This window comes from Papaver somniferum, chromosome 9 (genome assembly GCF_003573695.1).
Source record: "Papaver somniferum cultivar HN1 chromosome 9, ASM357369v1, whole genome shotgun sequence".
Taxonomy (NCBI): Eukaryota; Viridiplantae; Streptophyta; class Magnoliopsida; order Ranunculales; family Papaveraceae; genus Papaver; species Papaver somniferum.
Genome location: NC_039366.1, coordinates 137,058,821 through 137,072,757, shown reverse-complemented (window position 1 = coordinate 137,072,757; position 13,937 = coordinate 137,058,821).

The window sequence follows — 13,937 nt, the reverse complement described above, 5'->3', positions numbered from 1 at the left end:
CTGAGTTCGTTCAGACGCAAGCTTGTCTGTGAGAGTTTTAATATAAACACACAACTGCTTCTGTGTTGCAGCCACGTCTGCCTGAACCTTCATGAGATCAACTATGGTAGGCTGATTTCCTCTGGTTTCTTCAGGAGACCGACCGAAGAGTGGATTGTTGATGGCGCCAGTGTCGTCACTTGCAGGGGTGATCATTGGAGCACCAGTGCTTGGAGGAGTAGTGGTAACAGGTGGCATGACATTGCTGGCTGGAGGAGTGGTATTAGCGGTACCGCTGAAGCCTGCAATGTTGGGAGGAGTAGTACTTACGATTGCAGTATCACTAGAAATTGCGATGTGAGAGTCGGGTGTTGAACCCGAATTGGTAACTGAACCGGACCTAAGATTGCATCCGAGAGAATGATCTCCCACTGTGGTCGCCAATCTGTAGATGGGGAAAAACGATTTGCTGGTTTTTAAGGAATTGAGGAGACGACCGTACGGAGGAGACTCCTCGAACCGAGCGAAATGTTAAACCTCACACAGATGCACCACGGCAAAGGGGGTGCTTTATATTCGAGAGATCAATCTGTAGTACTCCGGCCTAAATCAAGACAATGACCGTTCCAGAGTAAATTCGGTCACAAGAGAGGATGGGTTGATCTGTAGGAGGGAAGCTGAGAAATGCGTGGAATCAAAGGTAATCAAATATTGTGGGTGTGTGAATTCTGAATATGATAAGCTCTGAATGATTGAAATTTCTCAATTGAGAGTAGTTGTTCAATTGATGAGTTGATGATCTCGTGTTGTCAGTTTGACGTGAGATTGATGATACTGATGATGTTGATAATTCAATCATGATTCAAAGACTTATTTATATTGCTGGAATTTTAGACACCATGATCCAATGAAGTGTGACAGTTGATGGAATCAAGGAGTGGGGAAATGGAGATCGTGTTTGAAACCAGTTGCTCAACGTCTGGAGACTTGGTCGATTTTCCACCCACTACCTCGTGAATTCCTTCAAATGATTGCACGACTTTCTCACATTTCATTGTGTGTTTGAACACACGTGCCATAGACCGCCAGACCAAAACCCTAAGTGACATCCCCCCAAAGTGACACGATTGACGTCTCGTGGTATGTTAGTCAATTGATGACTTCGTGGTTTGATGGGACGATGAGTCCATGTAGTTGCTGAGTTGAACATGATGTTCTAAAACTCGTGAATTGAACATGTCATGAGACAGAGGTATAATTCTTACGATGAAGTGAGCAAGTATTGCTCATTCGATGGATCGTTGAATATTGATTGTTGAACCAATATTCCTTGGTTTGAGCAAATATTTATCATCTGAGCAAGTGTTTCTCATGTGATGAATTATTGAATATTTGATCGTCTGAGCATGTGTTGCTCATCTTATGGATTATTGGCAGCGCACCAAAAATATTAATTAGAATATTGGTCGTTGAACCGAGCATAATTAATAAAATTAATGACCACGAGGCCGTCGTAAAATTATTAAGGTTGGAATTTGGAATGATGATCCTTGGATTCGGAAACCCTAATTTGATCAATTGATGATCAATTCATGGTTCGTCAGAAGTTTAACCATGGGATGAAGGAGGGAGCGACTACATGGGACCGTGGATCAACCATGTAGTGTCCATATGCTCAGTGAGCAAATACGAAGAACTCCTGAAGAGTTGACGATTTGTTGGTGGAAGAATGATTAAATGCTGGCTTAATCATTTATTCAAAAATGCTCGTCTGAGCCTTAGGTGAGAAAACCTAATTAATTATGACGAGGCGAGGGACCGACCATGGAGTCATGAAACCGGCCCTGGGTTGTCACGTGATTGCCTGACGATCCCTTTATGAAAATCCAAAGTGTTTGGAAGAGTCTTGGACCTAATACGAGCAATTGTGCAAATTAGGTCAAAACTGTGAAAATTGATGGGACCGGCTTCCGTGAGCCAAAGAGCCAATCTTGGTCGGTCAAGATAGCATGCTCGTGTCCCCAAGGCGTCCACGTCTCAGTCCTGAGAATTTTGATATTTTCTGGCGTGCAATTGAGCATCCATTCGAGAAAATATGCCAAAATTACGGTTACGACGAAACTGAGGAAAACACCATGACATGATGAAAAATAATTATAAATAAGGAATGAGGAGGCGTGGGACCGCCGTGGTCAAGGCATGGTCGGCCGGTCGTGACCACGGTCCCGTGGTGCCTTTTCCTTAATTTTATAATATTTTGATGATTTTATGAAAAATTCATGAATTTTGAGAAATTTGATGAATTTAGGGAGTTTACATGAATTGAAGGAGTTTTCATGAGTTCATGGAAGCAAATAACAAAAACACGGGCATGTGGGACCATGGAGGCATGGTCGGCCGGCTATGGACCGGTTCCACGAGTTTTTCATAATTTTTTAAATATTTTTAGGTATTTTTGATGATTTGAGGGAATTTTTCCTAATTTGAGAGAAATACCATAAAATCAAGGTATTTGATGAATTCAAGGAAAAATAGGAAAAATAATAATAAAATAATAAAGCAAAGGGCGTGTGGGACCGGCTAGAGCATGGCCGGCCGGCTAGTAGCCCGGTCCCACAAGTTTTCATAATTTTATTTTATTATTATATGATGATTTGTGCAAAAAATACCATGAAATCAAGGAGTTTTTCATAAATTAGAGAAATAATAATAATAATAATAATAATAACTTCGGTGGAGAGAGAAGCTCCGGCAATCGGCAATGGTTTCTTCTGGTGATTGAAAACCAGGATCAATCCATCCCTCGTTCGTGATTCAATGCTATATCTCCCTTTCTCCCCTCTGATTATTGTTAAACTGCATATTGATGCACCTGTCTGCCATTGCTTTTTAGGGTTTTCTTTTGAAACTCCAGTTCCAGTTGGAAAACGCAATGCCCAGACCGCGTTTACGATCTGCTACCACTTCTGAAATCATTCATGGCAACCTTGACTCCCACGCCTTTTCTTCTTCGCATTCGGACAAGATCCATTGTCCCTTTGCTAACTTTGATGGATGTCAAGGGGGTACTGGTGGATTAGGGTATTCCAGGAGTGGATTGATTAGGCACCTTAAGGATCAGCATTTCCCTACTGAAGCTGCCAGGTCGCTCTGCAAAGAGAGAATTCAGAATATAGGGTTATGCTATATTGCATGGGAAAGTGTTCTGCAAGATATGCAATGCTGGCTTTGCACCAAATGCATGACCACCCATACTTGGAAGATGCCTTGCAAATCCAAATCTCATGCTGCAGATGTTATACCAGGGTCGTTTAATGGAGTTGGTGTAGATTTCCTGATACATGGTATAGAGAAACCTTTGGTTGTGCCTACGGCCGTAGTTGATGCACCCAATGTCTCAGGTTGTGAGGAAGAAGCCGGGCTTATAGTTGAGTTACTCAATCAAATGTTGCAGCGCCAGATTACTACTACGGTAAGTATTCCACCGCACTGCATGCTTCACTTCTCTCGTACATTGAAATCTGCTTTAGATTTTGTTATCGCAAATCCCACAAACCTTGTGGCCTGGTTACGTCTGCTCCTTTTGCCGATTTGCACCCTTAATCTGTATGAACCTAAAAGCTCGAGTGAGGAAATATCTGGTAACAGGAGGAAATTACAGGCAACTGCGATTAACTCCGCTTTGTTGACTTGGAAGGAGCCTTCTGGGTGTTACAGCCTTGTTCAACAGTTGCTAGACCTGACTAAACAGCCTCCTAAGCAGCGTGTGGCCAGCAAAAAGAAGTCCAGCAAAAATTTGGTAGCCTGCAGAAAGAAGTTGAGTTACGGTCACTATACCACTGCTATTCGTATTCTCTCATCCAGTGGTGTTGCTCCTCCAACCCCAGACACTCTTTACGAACTCCAGCAGAAACACCCTTTAGCGCAGCCTCCTGTCATTCCAACAGAAGCCATTTATGCACCTGCTATCTCCATGGGCGCTAGTGATGTTCTTTTGGATCTTAAGAGTTTCCCCAAAGGGACATCTTGTGGCAGAGATGGCCTCATATCACAACATTTATTGGATGCTATGAGTGGTGCTAGCGCAGCTATTGCGGATGACCTGCTGCAGTCGATTACTGGAGTTGTGAATCTTTGGATTGCAGGTATATGTCCTTCAATTCTCGGTGAGTTTGTTGCCAGCGCGCCTTTGACGCCCCTGCTCAAACCAGGAGGTGGTTTGAGACCCATTGCTGTGGGTACAATATGGCGCAAGCTCTGCTCTAAATTGGCTGCCAATTCTGTTTGTAAAAGTCTGAACCCATACCTGGGAAATTTTCAATACGGGGTTGGTATTTCGTGTGGAGGCGAAGGCATTCTGCATTCATCCAACAGACTGCTCGAGCTTTGTGGTTCTGATACCTCCAAAAAAATGCTGCTGATCGACTTCACCAACGCCTTTAATCTCGTTGATCGGTCTACCATCATAAGGGAGGTACGTGCTCGCTGTCCTAGTATTGCATATTGGGTTGAGTTCTGCTACATGAAGCCTGCCAGGTTATATTACCGGGACCATATCCTCTCCTCAACACAGGGGGTGCAGCAGGAAGACCCTCTTGGCCCCCTATTATTCGCACTAGCTTTGCATCCGCTCATTGAGAAGATTGCATCCAATTGCACTCTTGATTTTAATGCCTGGTACCTGGATGATGGCACCATAGCTGGTGATACGTTGGAGGTTTCCAAGGCCTTCAAGATTTTACAGGATGTTGGTCCAAGCTACGGGCTGCATTTAAACATTGCCAAGACAGAATTGTTCTGGCCCTCTTTTGATCCGAGGAGGGAGTCTGCTTTCCCGGTTAATATTGGCAAGGCTACAGATAGAGTGAAGCTGCTTGGTGGCCCTGTTAGTTTAGACCCAAGCTTATGCTGCCGCACTGTGGCTCATAGAGTTGACAAAACTATTCAACTTATGGACAAGATTCAAGTGTTGTGTGACCCTCAATGCGAACTCCTACTCCTTCGTAGTTGCACTGGGTTATCGAGACTGTTTTTTGCTCTTCGCACTACCTGTCCGATGGCCTTGCTGCCTGCTGCAGAGCGTTTTGACAGTTACCTCATGCAGTATCTCCGGCGTCTCGTTGTGGGGAATAATGCTGGTTTTGGTAAGGTCCAACAGCGTCTGGCAACACTGCCGATCAAAGGGGGGGGCTTGGGGTGCTCACAATGGCCGATACCATGCATTATTGCTTCCTAGCTTCTCAACTACAGACGCAACATCTATATCTCTCTATTCTGAAGACCCCTGCAGCATCAGACCTTTGCCCTGGTTTTCACAATGCTTTGCTGCGCTTCGAGCAAGCCTGTAGGATTTCATCCCCGAACTTCAACATCAACGATACCTCCCCCCAATACATGAAGTCTCTGGCGGCTATCTATTTTGGCGCAGTTCGGGACCAGGTTCCTTCCAGCTTTGCTCCATCTCCTCGTGAGGTTGCTGTTTGGCAGTGCAATAGGCGAGACCATGCCATGGACTTCCTTAAAGCTATACATATACCCGTCCTTGATCAGGCTGTTGGGCCTAGACAGTTTAGCTCAGTATTGCAGTATCGTCTAGGCATACCCCTTTTTGATGAAAGCAGCAAATTCTCTTGTTGTGGCAAGCCCATGGATATCTTCCGCGATCATGCCATCCACTGTGCTAGTGAGGTTGGGCTTAAATTCAGACATGATCTGGTGAAAGACATCTTGGATGATATGTGCTTTAGAGCTAGTGTGGTAGTCAGGAAAGAGGTTTCTCGTGGGTGTCATCAATGGCAAGGATCTTCGACCTGCAGATATTATGGCTTATAATTGGGAAGATGGTAGAGATGTGTGTCTTGATGTCACAGGTGTTTCCCCTTTAACTAGTGCTAGAACCCGCGGCTCCGCTCCGGGTCATGCCATTTCAGCGGCTGTCACTCGCAAGAATAATAAATATTTGGACGTCTGCTCTTCACTCGGGTATGGCTTTGGGGTGCTGGCCTTTTCCACCTTTGGTGAGCTTGGTACGGATTTTGTTGTTTTTCTGAAGCGAATTAAGAATTGTATGGCACGACATGATGCCAATTTTCAAAATGTGCAATTCTCTTTTTCATCGGTTAGGGATCGTTATTCAAAAAGGTGTTGGCGCCCAGCTTGTTGCTAGGTTGCCCACCATTCCTTGTAATGTTGATTTTGATATTGAATAATAATAATAATAATAATAATAATAACGGGCCCTTAGATCAGCTGGTCATCCCCGTTCCCCAAAGTTTAATGCGCTCCAGGAGGTCACAGGTTCGAGTCCCCAATGGCGTAATATTGCAGGAATTAACATGGAAGGTAGTGTTAGTTTGCCCCCCTTGTGACACAATCTCAGCCCCCCCTCCCGCCCATTCGGCTCCCTTGGCTAGGTTACCCATGAGGCTCGCTGGTAGATTAGCACAACAACCTGTTCAATTAATGTAATAGTATGTCGTTGGAGCTTAGCTTGTTAGGCTTCCAACTAGTTTCATGTAATAATATCCATCCGATAATATAATAAAATAATAATAATAATAAAATAATAAGGAACCGTGGGGTGTGGGGCCGGCTTGGACCAAGGCATAGCCGGTTGGCCAATGGTCACGCCCCACACTCCTTTCCTTAATTTTATATTATTTGTTATGGATTTATGGAAGTACCATGAAACCGAGGAGCTTTCTCGAGACGAAGGAGATTTGATCAGATGAGAGAATTTTCATCAAATCATGGAAAATAATAAAAATGTATTAAAAATATAAAACTGGCATGGAACTGACCACGGCACGGTCGGTAGGCCGTGTGTCCGTGTTTCCAACACCTTGGTCAATATTTTTAATTATTTATTATTTTCTTCCCTATTTTGCATAGGTTCATCGTTTCGTTGTATTTTGAAATACTCGTTCGTGATGTGACTGTTAATGTATCGTCGTTGAATACACTTTCACCATTTGAATCAGGGCTTACTTAGAGGTAGCTCAGACGCCCGGTTGTTGATTATTTATTACTAATTGTGGAATTCAGTGGAGAATAATTTACAAAACTGAGTAATAAGATGTTTATTATTAATTCATAGGATCAGCTGAGGATTCGACTACGAATTCAGAATACTAAAGTGAGCATTACCATTCTATGGGATCGTAGATTCGACCATAGAATCAGAGTAACTAAGATTTATCTATTACCATTTATGAGACCAGTTGTGGATTCGATCATGAAATCGGAGTAATGAGATAATATAGTTATTGCTATTCTATGAGATCAGGCCGTGGATTCGATCATAGAATCAGAAAAATTGTTTATTGCCATTCTGTGGGACCAGTCGCAGATTCGACCATGGAATAGGAGCAATTGTTATTGCCATTCCATGGGACCAGTCGTGGATTCGACCAGGGAATAGGAGCAATTGTTATTGCCATTCCATGGGACCAGTCGTGGATTCGACCATGGAATAGGAGCAACTGTTATTTCCATTCCATGGGACCAGTCGTGGATTCGACCATGGAATAGGATCAATTGTTATTGCCATTCCATGGGACCAGTCGTGGATTCGACCATGGAATAGTAGCAATTGTTATTGCCATTCCATGGGACCAGTCGTGGATTCGACCATGGAATATGAGCAATTGTTATTGCCATTCCATGGGACCAGTCGTGGATTCGACCATGGAATAAGAGCAATTGTAATTAGGAATAATTAACTTTGTGGCTCTATAATAGCAGAGCAAGCTGTCTAGGAGCATTAATTATCCCGATATGAGCTTGTCGGTAAGTCATATCCTTTATATAGTCAGGGTAAACTCGTTGTTTGTTCCTGAAGACGTTATCGCTCGTCTAGGAGCCATCCATCTCGTGATACTATATAGAAATAATCACTGAAAGTATTCAGTATTCATGAGATATGCCGTTGTCCAGTCGTGAGACTACATATCTACATGTACTCTGAGAGAAAGTACTCTCCGTTGAGAATTCGATGAGAGACCCGTGCCTCAATACTCACGTCTGATTGCTGGATCAGAGCTTCTATAATTATGAGTTTACAATTTTAGCCCTTTTCGAAAATCCACCATCTACAGCTGGTCATGAGGATGTTGCCCCTGAGACCGTCTTTGATGCTGGATCACGATAGAATTTTCTCCAGAAATGCTTGTTGATGCCAATATTATTGTTGGAGTTTCTCCAGAGACCGAAAAGGCTAGATCCATGATTATCGACATAGTCTTTACTCCTTCATCCAGTGAGCCTTTACATTCACGAACTAATTGATGAGTTGAGCGTCCCTAAGATGAGGGATTAGGGTTTAACCCAAATTCTCCTGAACCTGTACTGTGAAGTGCCTTGTCAGGGAATCGATGTTGTTGCGGTAGATAGCAGCGGCAGTTTTCATTCTGGATGTGATCGGTGAAGATAGGAAGTTCCTCAGTCGTGCAGGGGCTTGTGATGTAGAGATACCCATTGATGAAGTTTCATGGAATCACATCAGGTTTCAATAACTTGTTATGTGGATAACATTTATTGAAATAGAATTGATTTCTCCAATAAGATCAAGTCCCCGGTGTATGTTGAAGGAGTGTGTGCCATCCATGGATGAATGATGTTGCATCTGCTTCAGAAGTCTTATCATGAGATAAATTCCGTTACACTTTGATTGTACTGGTGTTGAATCAGTGTGTCATCGTCGAGATATTTGTGCTGAAGCTAGAGGCGCCATTATAGAAGGTGTACTCTTTGTTTGGGAGTACAATTTGAAGGCTTCTTAGATGCTTGAGCGTTGAAGCGTCATATCCCTTGGGATCTTAGGTTTGATCATATTGGCCCTGAATATCTTCTGTTGATTCAACAATCCTTTCGTTGCAGTAATGAGATTCAACACTTGTGCAGACATCAGAGTTTTCTGATTTTGTGGCACACATGAACACTCCTGCAACGCTACATCCAAAGTGTTCTTTGCATGGCTTGGACATTATCTCAGTAACGAATGTCTCAGTGTTAGATTCAGAGAAATGTTAGATTCAACCACTTGGTAAATACTGATGCGGTGAAGCTACCATTCGTCTTGCAATATCACAGTTGCTAGTATATTAAGTCCCCATGCTAGGATAGCATGTGAGGAAATAAATGACACAGACATGGGAGGAATGAGACTTGCATGAGTGAAACCTCTTGATAAATGTCTATGCATCTTTTGCAGGTTCTTGCTTCAACCTCGTCAAAGTTCGAAATTCCTCCAGGTGCTCTGATGATGGAATGTCCACCAAATCTTCTGGGTCAGAACTTTCCTCATTGGAGAGATGCGCAACCAAATGCGTTTTTTCAATGGCTATCTTTTTAGAATGAATCCACACTCGTCTGAAGGCCATGTCATATCCTGGATCTTCCTGATTATGTGAAACTTGGTTTCTGTTCAGGTTGAAATTATGTTCACTTTGAGAGTGATGTAGCCACAAGTATCTCTGAGCGTTCCTTCATGGTTTCTGATTGAGATGAAAGCATGAGTAGCTTCTTGTCGAATGATGTCTGCGGCTCTGTGTGTGGTTTTAAGTGGAATAATGTTGATGGAGGTGTCAGCATTGATTAACATTCTTCTGAATTCATTTCCTCTGAGATGGACTGTGGTGAGAAGTGATAGACATATTTTTGTGTCTAAGTTGTCCTCAATTTTCTGTATTGTTGGTACTCGATTTCATACTTATTATGGTGTTTTGTGTGTTTGTAGGTACTTTTAGGAAATAAATATTGTTGGAAAATGCGGCTCGAAAAGTTGCTCGGAGCACCCCTGAAAAAAATTGCTATACGGACCCCCACTTCTGCTAAGACGCACCCACGGCTATGTGTAGCCCATTTTCATCTTTAGCACCCACTGTTTTCTGGCACCCAAGATTTTGGATAAGGGCTAACCTTTTTTCCCCACGGTTTGAACATTTTTTGGCGGGAAAATAAGCTTCCATGCAGCGTATTTTTCAGTCCTGATTTCGGGGGAGTTTGAAGGAGATTAAATCGCTGGATTCAACTCAGAATATTCTTCTTTGACTAAACAGGCCTGGTGTGCCAGCTGGATTCGTCTAAAATTGGCTACAATCTCGTGTGGATGAAAACAGAGGAGTGAAGCAAAACAAGGTTTTGCTTGTGGATGAGGCATGAAGATTTCAGCCCTGCACGTGTATACAACCTTCTCAATCTATCTTGGAGCGTGTAGGGAGTGTGTTTGGATCAAATCAAGGCTCGGAAGAGATTAGAAAAAGTAAGAAAATATTCTCGGAATATTTTCCTTAATGCCGAGTAATGAAGTTAAGGAGGAGATTTCTTGCAGTTATGGAGGAGATTTCTTGTGCATGATAGGCTATATAAGGTGTATAGAAGCAGTAGAGCGGGGGATGGAGAGTTTGGGGTGAAGTTAGAGAAGATTGGTGAGCTGCAGAGTCGAAGAAAAAAAGCTGCAGGAGAAGTTTCTGCTGCTGCAGAAACTCAAGAACAACGACCCTCAGGCGTCAGTCGCAGGAAGTGTCGTATATTACTGTAGCACAAGTTGTTGATATCCAGCAGTCTTATTCTTCTGTTTCCATTGTAACAATCATTTTGCAACGCTTATTTACGTTGCAGTTGAGCTGTTTTTACCATTTTCTCATATTTCTTCAATAGAAACACCTTTTGAGCCATGGATAAATATTTTGAGTGTATTTTCGATATGATGAACTAAACCCCAACACTGGGACGATGGAGGAAGACGAATTTCATACATGGGTAAAATGATTTAATTCTTTTTAAGACTTTTGCATTAATTTTTAATTGAAATATTATTTGAATTAATTGGTTGTCATTTAATTTGATGAGGTATGCTTAGCTTAAATGTTTTGATACATCATGCTTAGGATTTACAACTAATCTTTTGAAAATCTACCTTGGCAAAATAAGAGTCCATGTTAATTTTATTTATTGAGCTTCCATCGTTGAGAATAAATAAATTGAACCATATGTTATGAATTCGACGAAATCCTAGTCTCAGTAACTCTCTTCATACTGTGACAATTTTTTGTACATATATTTTTCTTTTATTTTAGTTTATTAAATCCTAAAATCATTTTCAACAAGTCCGAGTGAACGACAACCTATTTACCACTATCTAAAATTCGATCAATTTTTGGCGCCGCCGACGGGGATTTGTTTATAGATTTGTTTTTAGGTTTTATTTTATTTGTTCTTTTATACGCGTTTTGGTTTTTTTGTTTGCTTTCAGATTTGGAGCTAAGCTAAAGAAAATGGGAGAAAGTGCTGAAAAGAAAGGCAAAGCCCAAAAAGGAAAGAAAAGATAAATCCAAAAGGAGTGAACAAGAAGATTTTGTAAATAATTTTATTTTGTTTTTTTAGAAACTGTAATTAAGGTTTTTATTTTTGTAAACTTTTATTTTTGGACATTTTTATTATTATTTTTGGACATTGGACATTTTTTATTTTTTTAAACCCTACAGAAGGGTAGTTTTAAACATAAACTGCACAGGGAAGGACGACAGTTACGATACTGTCTCGGCCCCTCGGGTTCGTACACTTACACTGACATTGGAGCCGGTGGCCCGAGTCGACTTCAACGGTTCATCCCCCGTCTGGAACGGGAGGTAAGAATTCTAAACACCCGCGAATCCCCTGTCAGCGGGTTTACTGGATGATTTTGTATGCATATATGTTGAGGACCTGAAATCGGATTTAATTTTCTAGTAAAGGGCAAGGCCTGGCCAAATCAAGATAATGACTCGGATTTCATCACTGTTTCCTTCTTGCCCTACTTAGGAACACGTAACCTACGCGAACCTAAGCCTTAAAATTTGGACTAGAACGAGACCGATAGGGTAACGAGCTTATTAGGAAAGTCGTTCGAAAACTATTGGTTTCTCTATTGAGCATACTTCGAAGTTCATGATGGTTTCTGTAAATTGAATACGCCGCCTTGTAATGACGGTAAGGCCTTGGGTATCAAAGCTCCACGCAGCTTCCCTCGTCTCTATTCAACTTACTTTAACTCGGATTGATTCCAGAGAGGTTTGCTCAGATTGTAACGAGTTCCTTTTCAAAAGAATAAAAACTGGTCTAGAAACAATCCAAGGGAGCCATCATGCTTTTTGTTTGCTATATAAAATAGGCTTGTTGTGGTCGAGTCAGCCTTCTTTGTGCTTGTTTAGAATTTCCCTGCAGTTAGGATGTCAAACTGGTAAAACCAATACAATGATTATCCAACCGAGCAACATGGACATTACTCTTTTTATGATCATAGTGTGAATAGTGGTTGGGCACGCCAACCTTTTCAAGGTTTTGGGTCATACCATGGTGAGCCCAATTACTATCCGCATGCGCATCAGTCTTACGAGCAAGAAGATTATAATACTAGATTTTCTTCTTTAGAGGATACAATCAAACTTTTGAAAAGTAGTCATTTTTATGATCCTTCAGTTCCTATTCCTTCTCTAGAAGAGTCTCTCAGGAATTTAGCTGAGTCATCACATAAGTTAGCTGAATCGACATACAAATTAGATGAGGTGAACAACGTAGTTATGGACGAAAGAACTGCAACAACGACTGAATCTTCTTTGGAAGATATCCTCCATAGGTTAAGTGAAAACTTAGATCCAATCCTTAGGGATCTTTATTTAGAAGAGACCCTTGAGAGGATAGCCGAGTCGACACGTAGACTTGAGTTAGATACGAACGAAAGTATTGCTCGAAATGACTTGAATTTCCAATGTAGTATATCCAATAATACCCTAGAAAATGAGTTTAGTTATTTGCATAATCAAGATATCGAGGTTAGATTTGGTGACACTCCTTGTGTAGATGAGGTTCAGCCATTTTCATGTTATTATAATGATGATTATGATGTGGACAATGTTGATGAAGAATCTAGGCATGGTGATCAGGAATTTTTTACTCTTAATAAACTTTATGGTGATAGTGTTATTTCTGGTTCAAATCCCGATAATTTTAATGATTATTCACCTATTCAAAAGGACGAGGATTTGATTAGAGATACCACTTATTTACATGATGTAGTATTTCCTTTTGATTACGAAGTCGATAATGATCTAGAGGAACGAGTTTATTCTGAGAATACCGTTTTAGAGTCTAGCGATTTAGAAACAATGGTCTTAGACGAAGAAAATGAACTCGTAGAGCTATTAAATATGAGTGAGGATGCGTCACTTGAGTATAACCTAGAAGAAGCAATTGACTATTTTCAGGATTCCAACGATCTATAAATTAGGGAAATTGTAGCTAGTCTATCTAGAAATACCCAAAAATCTAAGTTTGGGGGTGATTATCATTCTCCTTGTGCCATACCTTTAGCTCTTACAAAGATCCCTCACTTGGGACTTGAAATTTATGCCTCAACCATCTTACAAGATTATCTTCATACTCTTTTTCCTGAACCTAGTTGTGTCTATAAGAGAGCTCAGTTGTTAGAAACCCATCCTCTGGTTGATGTGGTTAACCCAGGATATGATACCAAGATTGACTTTGTTTTCCCACCAAAAAATTTTCTTCCAATTGTGGGAACATACGATTTTCAGATATGTCGGTTATTAAGTTTCGAGACTAAACCTAATTACTTTAGGAGAAAAGGGTCGACACATTTGCTTAAGGATGACCATCTCTTTCTTTGTGGTCAGCTGTGTGAGTCAAACCTGATTGACTTTAAGTATCCGCAGTTATTTAGTTTATTATTATGTGCTTCTAAGTTTTTACTTGAGTTTTTCCATACTCTAATACCTGAATCGAATCTTAGCTATGAGGAAATGCAGTCCATGAAAATATTTTATTTAGACCCTTTCATAGAGCCTGAACGTGAACCACAACTAGTTGTAGTTGTCTTAAACAAGGGTATGTTCGGTATCTTCTTGGTCTGTTGCAGTTTCCTCTTCTTGTGGTTAGCACTTTTTGATCCATATGACCCA